The sequence below is a fragment of the Periplaneta americana genome, chromosome 8 (genome assembly GCF_040183065.1).
Source record: "Periplaneta americana isolate PAMFEO1 chromosome 8, P.americana_PAMFEO1_priV1, whole genome shotgun sequence".
In the NCBI taxonomy this organism is placed as follows: Eukaryota; Metazoa; Arthropoda; class Insecta; order Blattodea; family Blattidae; genus Periplaneta; species Periplaneta americana.
The window spans coordinates 86145033-86161068 of NC_091124.1; positions in this window are offsets into that span (position 1 = coordinate 86145033).

Consider the following 16036-nt stretch of genomic DNA (forward strand, 5'->3'; position numbering starts at 1 on the left):
TCGAATGATGCAGTCTGCACAGACCGGCGATCCGCGCACAAAACTGCACATTAGTCTGATTTCTGGCATGCCTGCCCTATAGGTTGCAAGTAACTGGTAGCTCGTGGAACCGGGGCTAAGGAACCGCGATGTTGCCTTCGCGAAAAGGCGAAGGGATTCTGCAGGCTATAGGAGGGAAGAATGGAGTCGCAGAAGCAATGCAGTTTGTTAAACAAGAGAAAGGAGGACTTATCCCCAATGTCTATAAAAATAAAATCCCATTATTTGCCCAATACAGTGATGTTTTTGTTCTTGCTTTTTACAATTCACATATTGTAATAATTATTATAATAGGTCTACTTTAAAGTTTGAAGTGACTTTTGAATGACCTCATACATTTGAAGTTATCTATCTGGAATTGAATCTTGGTCCGCTAGCTTATAAAACTAATTAAAAACAAACATATTTAGGTCCTTTCTGCGCTGCGATAAAATTTAGCGAAATACACTAATTGAACCGATTATTTCTGAAAGGTCACATGTCCACTTTCGCCAATTTTACAGGAGAAGCAAAAAACTGTTTATTTTGCTAACGGTACTTTGTAGTGTAATCACATATTTTTTATTCGACGACAAAGGTGTAAAAGCTACAATATTTTCTTGACATGAGTGTCCCTCAGCTACGAGCAAGATATTATATTCATTCATCCTCTTCCTTCTTCTCCTTCAATGCATGTTTGTGATTAAATTTCTTTCTTATGAAGCAAAACACAGCTCGCTCACTAGCCAGACAACTAAGGACAAGTGCCAATAACGCTGAATCGAGCTGTACATACTGCATAACTTTGCTGACATCTTAAACTTTCTTCTTATTTATTGGAACTTTTCCATAATATGGTTTACTTTCAAGTAGTTTCAAGTCATTAGGATACATCACATTAGTTCTACGCAGTAACTTGAATGTGTGTGTCATTACTTCACCAACATATTCATATGCAACCACTGTACCCGGGGACATAGCATCAAAAACCATCATTGAATACTGTGAAATTTGAAAGTATATTTTCTGATCTTTAAGTACTCCTTTTCCTAATGATTCAATTACGCGCCATTTTGTAACTGTTGTAAACAAAGAATGGAATCATGAGATTTTGTATTGTACATTATGCAAAGAATAATGAGAAAAGAAGAGAGTTTGTTATTGATAGGTCACATGTCCTGGACACGTGTCCTTTCAATAATAAACGGAAACTCATTACGCTGTAACACTCAGTAGAGTGCACTTACTTCTGCCTTTTCTTCAGCAAACGGTGCGCTACACTAAGAAGAATATGATGGTGGTCATAACTCAATTTGTCAAGAAAGTGGACATGTGACTTTTCAATAATAATCGATTTAATTATTATTGGTCCAAAATTTTACTAACTTGCTTTCTAGCTCCTAGTCACTTATTCCCTTCTTCCGCTAGGTATTTTAAAATAACAATCTACATTAAAGATTATTTCAGAGTTAGCTAATTTTGTTTGTAGTGGTGAGCACATTTTTAGGAGTAATTTGAGCACTAAATATCGTCATACCTCAATTTCAATGAAATAATCAAAGCCATAAATTTCTGCACTTGACAAGTATGAACCACGGCATAGCTCAAACGGTAGGTGCCTTTGTCTACTGATTCTGAGCTGCTTGCTTTGATTACCTGGTTCGTATTTTTCAGAAGTTTTTCCGAATTGTGAGACGAATTTCACGTATTCCCATGATAAATCCTTAGCCTCATCTAGCTAAATACCATCTCACTGTCCCAATTCCATCGATCAAGTAGTTGATACAGCGGCGATAAATAACCAACTATTAAAAAGTGACAAACACCGTACTTTATACAAACGATTCTTTCCTATATATATATATATATATATATCTTTATGTCGTCTATCATCTGATATCTTCTTCTGCCCCGAACTCTTCTCCCGTTTACCATTCCTTCCAGTGCATCCTTCAGTATTTAGTTTCTTCTTAGCCAGTGACCCAGCCAATTCCTTTTTCTCTTCCTGATCAGTTTCAGCATCATTCTTTCTTCACCCACTCTTTCTAACACAGCTTCATTTCTTATTCTGTCTGTTTATTTCACACGCTCCATCCTTTTCCATATCATCCACATTTAAAATGCTTCTAGTCGTTTTTTCACTTCGTCGTAATGTCCATGTTTCTGCTCCATGCAATGTCACACTCCACACAAAGCACTTCACTAGTCTCTTCCTTAGTTCTCGTTTCAGAAATCCGCATAAGATGCTCACTTTTCTATCAAATGCTTCCTTGGTCATTGCTATCCTCCTTTTGGCTTCCTGGCAGTATCTCATGTTACTGCTTATAATTCACCCCAAATATTTGAAGCTTGCTCTATTGCCTCATTTAGAATTCGCAAGTTTATCTTCTTTATTTTTCATCCTACGACCATGGTCTTCGTCTTATTTGCATTTATCTTCATCCCATACTGCTCACAGCTGTCATTTAGCTCCAGTAGCATATCTCTTAATATCATCTCCTCTTCTGCTAACAATGCCATATCATCAGCAAATTTTATGCAATTTATTCTTCTTCCTCCTACTAACACATCTCCCATGTTCCGAAAACAGTTCTTCAATAAATCCTCCAAGTAGATGTTGAATAGTGTAGTTGATACGAGACATCCAGGACGTACTCCTCTCCCTATTTCACTAGATACCAGTAATGAATAAAATATTATATGGCACACGATAGTAAACATATTTTATGCGCTTGTGGAAATTATCACCCTCGGCTTTGCCTCGACGCTAAACATTTTACTCGGGGATAAAATCTAATTTTACTCTCTTGTATTATTAATTATTGTTAATCATTCTACTTATTTCAAGAGAATATAATTTAAATTATATACGTAAATTTATTATATAATTACTTTTATCAAAGTTTACTGTTTATGTGCCATAGCTTCACATTCTTACGCTGATGTTGAAGACCGACAACTCCAGGAGATGTTTGTTCACAGGCACGACACCCGTGTCGCATTCTAGTTCCAGGAGTTGGGCATTGCCCTCTGTTGCAGGAAGGTCATCAGGCTGTTGGACGGCCGTGAGACTCGTTGGCAGCTGCAATAGTGCCCGTGCACTAGGGGTGACCACATCATCATTAAAATAAGTAAACAATAATATAAACTGAATGCACTTCCTTATTACACATGTTAGTGAAATAATTTAAACGAAAAACATTAAATCGTTAGAACGTACAATAGGCAATTTGAAAAATTAAATGTGCGGTAGGTTTTCGAAGTGGAGAATCAGTTCCGAATCCAATAAATTATTGTTACTAAGCCACAACAGAAAACCTATTCAACAAATGAACCTTAAAAATTAACTAAAATTTAAATTCATGGCACGACAGCCCATGGAGAGCCAAGGTCGACCAGCCGACTGCTGGCCTCACGTCCGCATGCCTCAGTAGAGGTGAATGATCATGCAACCAGTACTTGGGTACATGGGTAATGTGTGGTCAGCATGGAGTACGAAAGCAGATGTCACTACTCACTGCAGCTCCCAAAACATGTTGGGTGGGCACCGGTCCCACATCACGGCCAAGAGTTCATGAGGGAAATGTCTTCCTCCACGAGAATTCGAAGCAGCGCTAGTCCATGACATTCTGCCTTAGACCACGCAGCTACTGCACGGGATTGATAAATCGATACTGAATATTATCAGCGAATATACTAATACTGAACATGATGTAACTTGTAAGAGCATGTTACTTATACATACGAGTAGTGATAAACGGAAACTAAGTCTCATTGGATTCTCACTTGGGCTGATTACCTGGTTAGATTTTTTCCGAGGTTTTTCTAACCTTAAGGCGAATGTCAGGTAATGTATAACGAATCCTCGGCCTCATCTCGCCAAATACCATCTCACTATCATCAAATCCATCGATGCTAGCTAAATGACCTAATAGTTGATACAGCGTCGTTAAATAACCAAGTAAAAAAAAAGTCCCACTGAAGTATTGTAAAATGTTATATGAAAGATATTAAGCTTTTAATATTTCGGTAATGGAACTTGAAAAATGCAGATTCTGTCAGCCTACATCAGCCGTTTCCAACCGGTGTGCTGCGAGAAAATAAAATAGTAAAGGATGTCGTAGAGCAAAAATTTGAAAGATGAAAGTGAAAAGAGTAGTAGAAAAAGTGAGTCCACAAAAGTCAACATTCAGAGAACGCGGCACAAGTCAGCATTCAGTAAACATTCCCTCCTAAAACCATCAAAATTCCCCTTGATTGGGAACCATTGCCTTTTGAGTGTCATGGACACCTTAACGTTCTTATTTCATGTTGACGAACCCCCAAAAATATTTTGCATAATTCAGGCCCATAAATATGTTCTACTAATTACATATTTTCATAATATAGCGAATTAAGTTTCCTTAATGAATTGGCATCTGAAGTCTGACTAGTGTAATATGTAGCTAGTCGGCGATGTATGCAATAGAGGGGGAAAGGAACTGACCACCCTACCCCATTATCTCCTGGCCTAGTTGCCTCATAAGTGATGCCTTCTTGGTATCACCTGTGAGATTCAAACCTATCTTCGAACAGCTGACTAAATAATAATAATGAATTGTTGGCGATATTAAATTTTAGTTTTAGCTTTTGAATACAATTTCAACCTGAAAAAACATAAATGAGGAGAATACGCTAGCATCAAAGTTAGACAACTCCATTTTTTTCGATTTCGAGATATTGATTGTTTCTTATAGAATTTTGTGTGCTGAATGTTTAGGTTCAAAAACGGACAGAACAGAGCGAAAATAGCACTTAATTGTGCGCTTTAGAATCAAAAGGTAGACAACTCCACTGTGGCTTGGTTTAAAATTAGGACAATTCCTTCAGCAGCCAATGAAAAGCCTACATTCCCATCACGCATCGCGAATCCAACATGGCTGATTGTTTATATAATAGGTTTGTGGATGAATAAGTACTGTTTTACGTAAATTAAGTTAGAAGAGACTTAGATTCAAAAGTACCGATAGTCAGTTTCACTTTAAATATGGCTTCGTTTGGTTTCCAAAACATATAACTCCACTTTAAATATGGCTTCGTTTGGTTTCAAAATCAACTCCATGGCTTAGTTTCAGAGATGGACAACTCCACTTCTTTAACTTAAATTTCGATCTGAATATTAATTTTTAATCACATTTTGAGACTGAAAAAATATTTCTATGACCCATGAGAATGTTTTTAAAAAATGTACGTATAACGGTGACATTGGCTTCCGCCATCGGTCCCTATCCTGTGCAAGATTAATCCAGTCTCTATCATCATATCCCACCTCCCTCAAATCCATTTTAATATTATCCTCTCATCTACGTCTCGGCCTCCCCAAAGGTCTTTTTCCCTCCGGTCTCCCAACTAACACTCTATATGCATTTCTGGATTCGCCCATACGTGCTACATGCCCTGCCTATTTCAAACGTAGGCTACATCTATATAAATTCTTCATGGAGACTAACAGAAAATATACACTGGACATAAGTATGTTGATGCAAATGACATTTAGGCGTTGTGTTGTAGATCGGAAAACAAGGGAATACACGGGTGAATTCAGATAAGATTGCAACAAGGTCGTTGAGGGAAACACGATTTTTAAGCTCGAGTCAGAAGATGACTAACAGCTTCTCTTCTTCGTTGACGGACGAAATATTTTTTGTGACAAAGAAGAGTTTTCACCCAATTATTTTTTCAATTACAGAAAGAAAAATATTCCCTAAATTTTAATGTTAATAAATCAAGATGTTCTTCATACTTCCAATGATATCGGACAAGCGTTGCTAGGAAGTTATTTAGAGTGAGAAATTAATCGAATTCTCGCTTGACAACACAGTTAGACCACAAGTGTAATTTCTTTATCATTGGTTCAATCTTACCCTGAACGATGGACACTTAAAGCTGGACCCTGAAAATTGAATTCAAAGAATTTAAAAGTCTAAATTAACATAGGCCTATAGGTAGGCTAGACTTGCAAGCTAAGAGAAGTCCTTCAGGTGATCTCATTCCTGAAAATCTCTGTATCTCACAAGTCTGATACAAGCAAACAAAATATTCCTTCAAGTTCAGAAAAAAACAGAGAACGCGATGAAGGTAAATTTAATTGAGACGCCATTTGAAAAGTATATCTCGTTCCTGCGGACCCTACTCGAATTATTCGCGGACCCCTGGGGGTCCGCGGACCACAGGTTGGGAACCACTGGTTTAGATTATATGACTGTGCCGCTGGATTTTAAATTACACCTGTAGTGTGCCATGTCCTGAAAAAGGTTGAAAAATACATTTCACATTCGGTATAAGATACCATTTTATAACGAGGGAGAAATCGCCTTTGCTTACCGCTAATTCAAGTAACCTATCAATTCTCGCAAGCTCATATGAAACCAAAGAGTTTGTAATATATAACTAGAGACACCAATGGCGCTAGTTTCGCGTACAAAATTGAACCGCTGTTCGGCCGCCATTAAAGGGAGTTGATGCTTCGCCGGGAGTGCGAGCAGTTCATGCTTATTGAGGAGTACGAATAAATATAAGTACACTTGGAGGGAAATAATAAGAAAATGGTGAAATACTGCGTTGCAAATAATTGTTCGAACATAGCTACTATTGTAGGATGTACAGGAAAGCATTCATATCTTAATATTTGGAAGAATGTTCCAAATGCAGTTCCTCCTTTGAATGTGTTTACAGATTGTCGGAATATTTCTTGGATAAAGTTTTTTCCAGAAACACATTAATCAGGCTTATAAGGTTGGTTTCAACAATGTAGGCCTATGTAAGGGTTAGGTGCCATCATATTACAGTGGATTATAATAGCAGAGTGCATAAGAAAATCCTCAGACTATATCTGTCTAAAACTGTTTTGTTTCACAATAAATGAATTAATCATGTAATTTCCGTTTTGTACAGTATGTACTTCTAGTTTTTGGTTGTATTATATGCAAAGAAATTAGTGAAAATATAGCTGATGGCCTACTTAGGCCTATTATTACCACTACTACTAACTAGGTCTCACTATTACTAGGCCCACTAATTCCACCAAAACTAGGCCTACTATTACCACTACTACTAGGCCTACTATTACTACAAAAACTAGGACTAGGACTACTACTACTACTACTACTACTACTAATACTAGGCGTACTATTACCACTACTACTAGGCCTACTATTACTACAAAAACCAAGCCTACTACTACCACCACTACTACTACTACTACTACTACTACTACTACTACTACTACTACTACTACTACTAATACTAGGCCTACTATTACCACTACTACTAGGCCTACTATTGCCACAAAAACTAGACCTACTACTACCACTACTATTACACCTACTATTACCACTACTACTACGCCTACTATTACCACTACTAAGTTACTAGGCCTATTATTACCACTATTACTAGGCCTATTATTACCACTACTACTAGGCCTACAATTACACTACTACTACGCCTAGTAATATTACCAAAACTAGGCCTCCTCTTACCATTACTACTAGGCCTATTACCACATTACTACTAGGCCTATTATTACCATTACTACTAGGCCTATTATTACCACTAATACTAGGTCTACTATTATCACTACTACTAGGCCTACTATTACCCGTACTAATTGTATTAAAAAGTCTGTTCTGACCTCAAACCTGGTGATCACAATGAATAGATTGTTTTATGATAAAATTTATTCTCATTATATTTTAAATCAGTTTCCAGAATTTTTATGATCTCATATTTCACCACTAAATATTTTCAAAGCACCATGTACCTTCCTCTTTCTTTGCATGAAAGGACTGAAATATAGATCACTTTAAATATTACAGTAAATATCCATTATTGTGTCCTTAAAACAATACTAGTAATACTGAAAATTAATGTTGACATTGCCATTATTCAATATTTCACATACTTGTCCCGAGTGTATATGGGTGATTTAATTTATTTTTTAGAATATCGCCAAAGATAAATCATTATAATACTTTAATAAATATAGGGCTCCTCTGCATTCATGTTTATTTCATCACGACTCATCCTTTGTAAAAAATGTTTAAAACAGTGTCTATCACCAGGCTACATCAATGTATTGTGGTACTGTTTTCGAATTTCGCGCCGCAAACACTTCCTTTAATGGCGGATGCTAGCCGATTCAATTTGTGACATTTTTCTTGCCTGCCACTCACGGGTATGTGTCTCTAGTATTACAAACTCTTTGTATGAAACAGACTCTATTCAACGAAGCCATTTCTAGAAAGTAGGTACGAGTTAGTACTTATGCCACTTATTAATATACATCCTACTAAGTATATCTTATAATATTTCCCCTGAACAAATATTTTCGGAGAGTAGCGGCCTATACTGCTTGATTTCACTTTCCACCGTACAAAAATCAAGGGGAACATCATTAGAGTTAATTTTAGATAATTCATCGTTGTTTTATTGTTTCTTCACGTATGAATCTAATAGGTACACTCAACGGAAAAAAGAATGGGCCGACTCTTGGTCGATAGAAATGACACATATATTTTTTTTCTTTCTAATGCCACTCAAGTTGCTGCTTGTTCTTTTAGAATTTTCGATTGCATGTTAACATCGACCTACTACAACACTACATAGAAGTTGTTATCAGTGCTTTTTTTCTGGAGGAACGCGCTGGAACGGCATTCCAGCACATTTTTATTGCATTTTTCATCATGGAACCGAAATATGTGTGAATAACTATGTTTTAATATAATTTTTCTTTGAATTCCGCTTAGACCTTGAAAGTCTTAGTTGGACGAAAATTCCCGTGCAGTGAACAGTTATCATCTCCCCGTTCGCTATCAAATATTCTACACAGAGTTCCATCACCTTTTTCTCCAGAAGAAATGTACCAGTTATTATTATTATTATTATTATTATTATTATTATTATTATTATTATTATTATTACCATTAATATCAAATAAGTGTGTCGCGATATCCTGGGCATTCAGTAAAGTGTATTGTCAATCAAAAAAGGTTGGGAACCATTGACCTAAGATGTTGAAAAAGCGTCGTAAAATAACCTACTAAAATAAAAAAAAAAATCATTATAGACCGTCCGCTATCTAGCCCTGGATACAATGCAGCCAATTGATTTACTACACTCGCTCTCATATCTTATACTTCTTTTCTTCCTTCGTCCTTCTGAGTTCTCTTTGACCTCATGAGACATCTTATAGAGATGTTTGTCTCCGAAACAGGGACCTGATGATAGCTGGCCGAAGAGTTTTTTCCTTCGAAATTCCCTTAATCAGAGACAGGGTTTTTTTTGTGCATCGTGAATGAAAACACCGAATTCATTTCTCTACCAAAGGAATCAATATTAACGCTTTATATCACCCCTTAAATCTAGTAAAACATTGTCGGTCGGGTTTGAATCCACGAACTTTGATGAACTGACGACAACTGGACGTTACTAAAATTACTCTAATTTTCTTCCATTCAGTCGAAAGTGTAGCCTATGAATGTTATCACTCCCTCTACGTAATAGCCTAGATCATATATGTAACAGATAGGTCATCGCTATGTTAAAATCGTTTGCACTTTGAAGAGAACAACCGCCAGGATCGCCACTCGTCCGCCGTAAACGAACACGAGATGGCAGTACAGTCGCTAATGCAATTTAAGATCTTGAATATGAGCTTTTTTTTTAGTTTTAAGATGTTTTTATTAAAAGTACCAGGTCTCTTGGACCCTTGCCTTTTACAAAAATATGATTTTATAAAACTGAAATGTAAATAGGTTTTGTTAAAGAGAAATGCAATTCAAATGGGAATTATGACGTGACTCCTTATGTAACAAGTAGATGGCAGCGTAGTAAACTTGACAAAATTTGTTAACGTCAAAGCCTATAAGGCCGACCTTATATATATATATATATATATATATATATATATATATATATATATGATCTAGAGTAATACGAGTAATTACATATATATCTAAACACACGTATTTAAGTAAGTAACTGACACAATGCGGTAGTAGTAAGAGGAGGAGTGACCTGAATTTTGACACAATACATTTCATTGTTCCATTATAAATTGAACTATTGATGGTGAGAAGAACCCATTAATGTATTAACGAATCATATGATAATCCTGCGATTGATGTGTTATACATTGTAGGTATTTTACTAAGATTATTGTGAGGGTAAGACACATTATACATATAATTAGCCTATATTATGTATGTATAGGCCTACAGATAACCTATATTATTCCGTAAAATAATTGGAGCTTGCTGATCATAATCTGGCGTAAAAATGTATGAATTATTAAGACAGCAAACAAAATATACACAGTAATAAGAAAGGTAGGCTATGTTTCGTCACTGAGAAGTACCGTCATTTCCCATAACTAGGGGGCGGATGTTGATGACCTAAAAATTTACTTAAAATGATCATTAAAATGCCCTTAAACTAATGGAAAAATGACGTAGAATTAAAAGAAAATGACATTTAAATATTATTCACCATACTCGCATCACAACTTCTTAAAAATTAGTCACCTTGTTTCAATGACTGCTCTGCAAATCTCAGAGAGAGGAGGCAACTTCCTGGAATTTGGCTAAGAAAAAGGAAAAGAACATGCAATAAAATGAAGGTTTTAAAGGAAAACTATAGATTTTAATGAGGGTTTACAATGTATTTCAATCGGGGGTGGTCCATGTCAGTGCCTTCATTCTCCGTCTCCTCTTCCTTCCGCGCTTCACTTTTGTCACCAAATCTTCCAGATGAGAGAGTGGGAATAACAAAACAAATTGTGGGCGCAGTGTGCATTCTTGTAATCTTTGTGTTAAAAATACTGTCTACTAAAGTAGACATCCCTTCCGAGCCATGTTGAGGACACAACGTCCTGTCCAGGATGTGGTGAAAGTTTCCCCCCTTCCAAACAAAAATTCTAAAGACACCCTCGTACTGACAAGAGAACAGTAGCAGTCAAAGTCCTCACTTAAACTAAGCTGCTGTCAAGCATTTTATATTAGCCAACTTCTGTTGTGTGAAGTGAAGCCTTCAGAGAAATAAAGGATGGACTTTAGAGTCTCTTCCAAACTATAAAACTCAAACTTCACTGTTATTCACTTATTCAGTAAATTACTACTGACCTATTTGGTTAAAAAATGATTTAACAGACCTGTCGGTAAAGAAGAAAGTAAAATGCATTCCAAATGATCTAAAAGTTCTTCAAGGTATTAAAAATGACCAAAAATGCCGAAAAAATATAAAAATAACCTATTAGTTCAAAAACGTCAAAAAATGCAATACAAGAAATTACTTTTTTACGTTGATATTGACATAGAAAGGATTTCTATATTAAAAGGCATCGTCCTAATGTCAAAAATAAGAAGATGACTTTTCATCAACATCCGCCCCCTACGCATAACTATGGTTCTGGAACAAAATTATGGTCCAGGATACAATCATTCAAATTTTGTACTCCATAACGTAGGACCTCGTTTATCTATATTTTTGCTGTACTATAGTTTGAACTCAAGTCACTGCAGCTATCTACGAACAGTCTACATATTCTTTGAATGATTGTATCGTGGACCATAGTTGTGTTCCAACTTCCAGGACCATAGTTATAGGAAATGTAACATTATTAAAATTTAGGCAACTTTAAATAGTAACCAAAGAAGTAGACCTCATGGAAGTATATTTTAATCCTTACTGCGTGCGGGACTCGAACATCAGATTTTCTCTCAATCTAACTTGATGCTTTGATGGAGTGGAGGCTTGTGACGAGTTTAGAGGTTTGCTCAACCACAGTTCCTTTTGAAACACGATGATGTTAATTGTTTGATTAAATTTCCCCCATATCAGCTCTAGATGTCCTAACTCTCCGTTATAACTGCTTGTTCTCTGAGCACAACCGTGCTGTTCTCTTTTATATATTACCTATGCGCGCAAAACATGGTCACCACTGTCGACGTACAGGGGGGTATTGATAAGCTATTTAAAGAAACATAGAAAAAAATAGTGTATCTCAAAACAAATGCTTGTTTAGTCAACATATTCATCTTTATCCACACATAGCACAACGGTCATAAAGCAAAGTCCGGAAACAACTCTTTTCTTACTACTTTTTACTGTTTAATTATATCTAATGCTTTTTTTACGTGTGACATCTAATTAGACCTCTACTAATAGAAAAAAATCGACTTCGGTTGCCATGGAAATGGTTACATCATGTCCGATAAACTCAATAATGTAAATGAATCCACTCCTATACATAAGGGGAATCCGCATATTTACATAAATTACTTGGAAAATATTATTATAATCCATGGGGAGGTTGCAATATACTGTATTTAATACAAAATTTTATTCAGTTATGCTTTGACAAACGTAAAGCAGACGGGTGCAAAAAAGCATACGTAACTATAGAAAGTTTATAAGGTTGACATTACTCGTGACCACATATAGCCTATAACAGGTTGGCCATCCTCATGTTAAAAACGATAACATGTAGAAGAGAACAACCGCCAGGATCGCCACTGTCGATTAGTAACGACCGCTAGATGGAAGTACAGTTGCTCCATGCAATTCAAATGGGAGTTATGACGTGACTTCTTCTACTGTCGCTAGGTGGCAGCATAATGAAATTGATAAAAGTTGTTGTCTTCAAAGTCTGTAAGAGTGATCAATCTGTTATATGTAATCTAGGGCATAACTCACATACAGATGGAAAGCAATGTTATTGTATTGTACTTATAAATAGTATACAGTAGTATCAGTAGTATAAATAGTATCAGTTAATAATTGTCCGTGACTCAAAAAGAGTTCTTTATTTGTCCTCGTAGTAGTACAATCCCTGATCACCCTATATAACAGATTGGCCATTCCCATATTAAAAACGGTAACATGTAGAAAAGAGAACAACCACCAGGATCGCCACTGTCGATTAGTAACGACCGCTAGATGGAAATACAGTTGCTCCATGCAATTCAAATGGGAGTTATAATGTGACTTCTACTGTCGCTAGATGGCAGCATAGTGAAATTGATCAAAGTTGTTGCCTTCAAAGCCCATAAGAGTGATCAATCTGTTATATATGATCTGGAGTGCAGTCTATTTTAGTTTATTATTATTATTATTTATTAGGCCTGTTATTATTATTGTTATTATTATTATTATTTATTAGGCCTATTATTATTATTATTATTATTATTATTATTATTATTATTATTATTATTTCATTTTTATTATTATTGGAGGATTGACTGTTCTTAATAGCTGATTTCATTCGTTCTTTACAAACACTTGAGTCTTAAAGCTAATTGTATTTATTTAGGCCTCTCTTAATTCCAGTAAAGACTTTACACGCAATTATAGATATTTCCTCAAACCCCCTGTCACTTTTTTTTAAATATATGAGGTAGTCTGAAGGGCCTAAATGTAGCTAATATGGAGAATGGTAAATCAATTCAAAGACAACTCCATCCATTTTCTGCAACGCAATGGACGACTTGTGATCGAGTGAAATAAATTGGAAATTTTACCACAAAATTTCTGCACTACTTTTCCAAAAGCGTGTGTGTGTCCAATGCCTAACCGCTTCACTTACATGATTCAGACTTCCTCCCATCACAGTTTTTTCTTGCTCTAAATAGCCTGCCACAATTATTCTGGCTTTTGCAAAAAAAAAAAAAAAAAAAAAAAACGATCCGAGGATTTTCCTGCCAATTTTTTTAACGTGATTTTTTTTGGGGTGGGGGAAACCCGATTGTTTCTATTCATTAATTATGCATTTGTTACTGGATCGTAACGATGATCTATTTTTGTCCATAGTTACAATACGATCCAAAAAATTCGACAAATCCTCTTCAAAACTGCGTCAAAGCGACTTGGAAATTATCATTGTGAAACGTTTCTGGTAAATGTTCAGAAACAACCATTTAGCAGATAATTTGCTCACATCAAAATTATAATCTGCGATGCGAAAGAGATATTCGTAGGAAAATTTCAGTCTCTGATACACGTTTGAGACCAACTCGTCGATCCTCCAAAATTATACCATGCGTGACATCGATATTTTCTGGAGTGGTTATAAAAGCGGGTCTTCCAACACGGTGTTCATATTTGATTTTCATTCTTCCTCTCTTAAATTCTGCAACTCAAATTTTATGGTGGCTACGAAAGATAACCATCCCTGAATGTACCCACATTATCCGAATAAATTTTTTTGCCGGACACACTTTTCAAAAATAGGTACCGTACTTTATCACCGACCGACAATTAATTTGATCAAAATCGAATTTATTATCTATATCATTTCTTTAAAAATTCAAGTAAGGCTCGACAAAACTTCTCATCATCAAACATGGAGTAAGCTTAATAATTTATCAAATAAGATACTCTTCTCCACTACAATCGCTTACGCTTTTATTTATAACGAAAGTCCAAAGCTAAACCCTTAGTACAAAGAACTATGTCGCAGTCTTATTGCAACTTAATTTGCATTTTCAAGCAGTTTACTGTATGTCTCATGTTGTTACATATAGATTGACGTTATGCTGAGCAATTTTGTGTAATGGCACTAGAATTAAATTTGGCACATAATCAATTTATGATCTATTTATTACATGCATTATAATTTGCATTCCATTTCACACAAGAAAAGTGACAAAGAAATTCTCTGAACACCGATACCATACTTGAATAATACCGGTATTATAATATAAATCGTAAAATGTATTACTAATAACAAAATTACAACGTAATTTTTTCCGGTAATTTTCTCGTTCGGAAAATAATTGCTGTTAACGTGTATAATGAACTATCCTGAGACCGAAAATAGTACTTTTGAAATTTTTTTTCGTCTGTCTGTCTGACTGTTTGTATGCTTGTTATCTTTTTACTCCATAATGCCTGAAACGATTGCTATGAAAATTGGTATATAATATAAGTTAGATCCCACTTAGATTTTAGGCTATATGGAATTAAAAGGATTTTCTTTAAGAGATGGTTGTAAGGGGGCCTGAAGTAAACAAATCTCCCTTATTATTGATTTTTTAATAGAATGTTACATAGCAAAAGTTTATTTTTAAAATGTTTCCGACAAGTTTCGTTCTGTGTAAAATGTTGATAGGGCTGATATTTATCGAGATATATTGAGCTTTAAAATAACAACCGTATTTCTGTCTTGTCGGTTTTCGCTGAGCTATGTATCTGAGATAAATGAGCCTAGGCTTGCTTCTTTTCGTTATTTATTATGATTACACTTACCGGTATGTTTATAAATATGTAACACAAGTTGTGTTTTAATGTGTTTTTATTCTTGAAAAAAGAATGCAGTTATATTGTTTTAATAATAATAATAATAATAATAATAATAATAATAATAATAATAATAATATTTATTTAATACTATACACATTAATACATACACATTGTGATTATGACTTTTTTAAAATGAGGATACAGTATATTATCTATCCGGCAACATATCATTTGCGATAGGATGTGACCTGGAAACCATTCATCAGAAGTGTGAACAAATTTGGGACTTAACAGCAAGCGACAAAATTGTAGTAGCCTACTTTGTTTCGAAATAAAATTATATGAACCTATTTTTAATTATATTAAATAATTAAATATGACTATACAATGTAACATAAATGTCAAGTTATAGAGCTAATTTCAGCATATTTATTAAAGTAGCCAAGTTCAATTAGTAGGCTAGCGGTGTCAAAGAGGACGGAAGCTTTGTAGTTTCAATAATTTTAATTATGTTGCGCTGTCCATTGTTGTCAAGTCTTTTGAAGGCCGCTCTAATACTCCATGCGGAGTGTATGGGCGGAAGCTTTGTAGTTTCAATAATTTTAATTATGTCGCGCTGACCATTGTCGTCAAGTCTTTTGAAGGCCACTCTAATATCCACTCGGAGTGTATATATAAACCAGAGTTTCAAATTTTAGCAGTGTGTCTTGTTCCATGTTATATTAATATATAGCAGCAACAA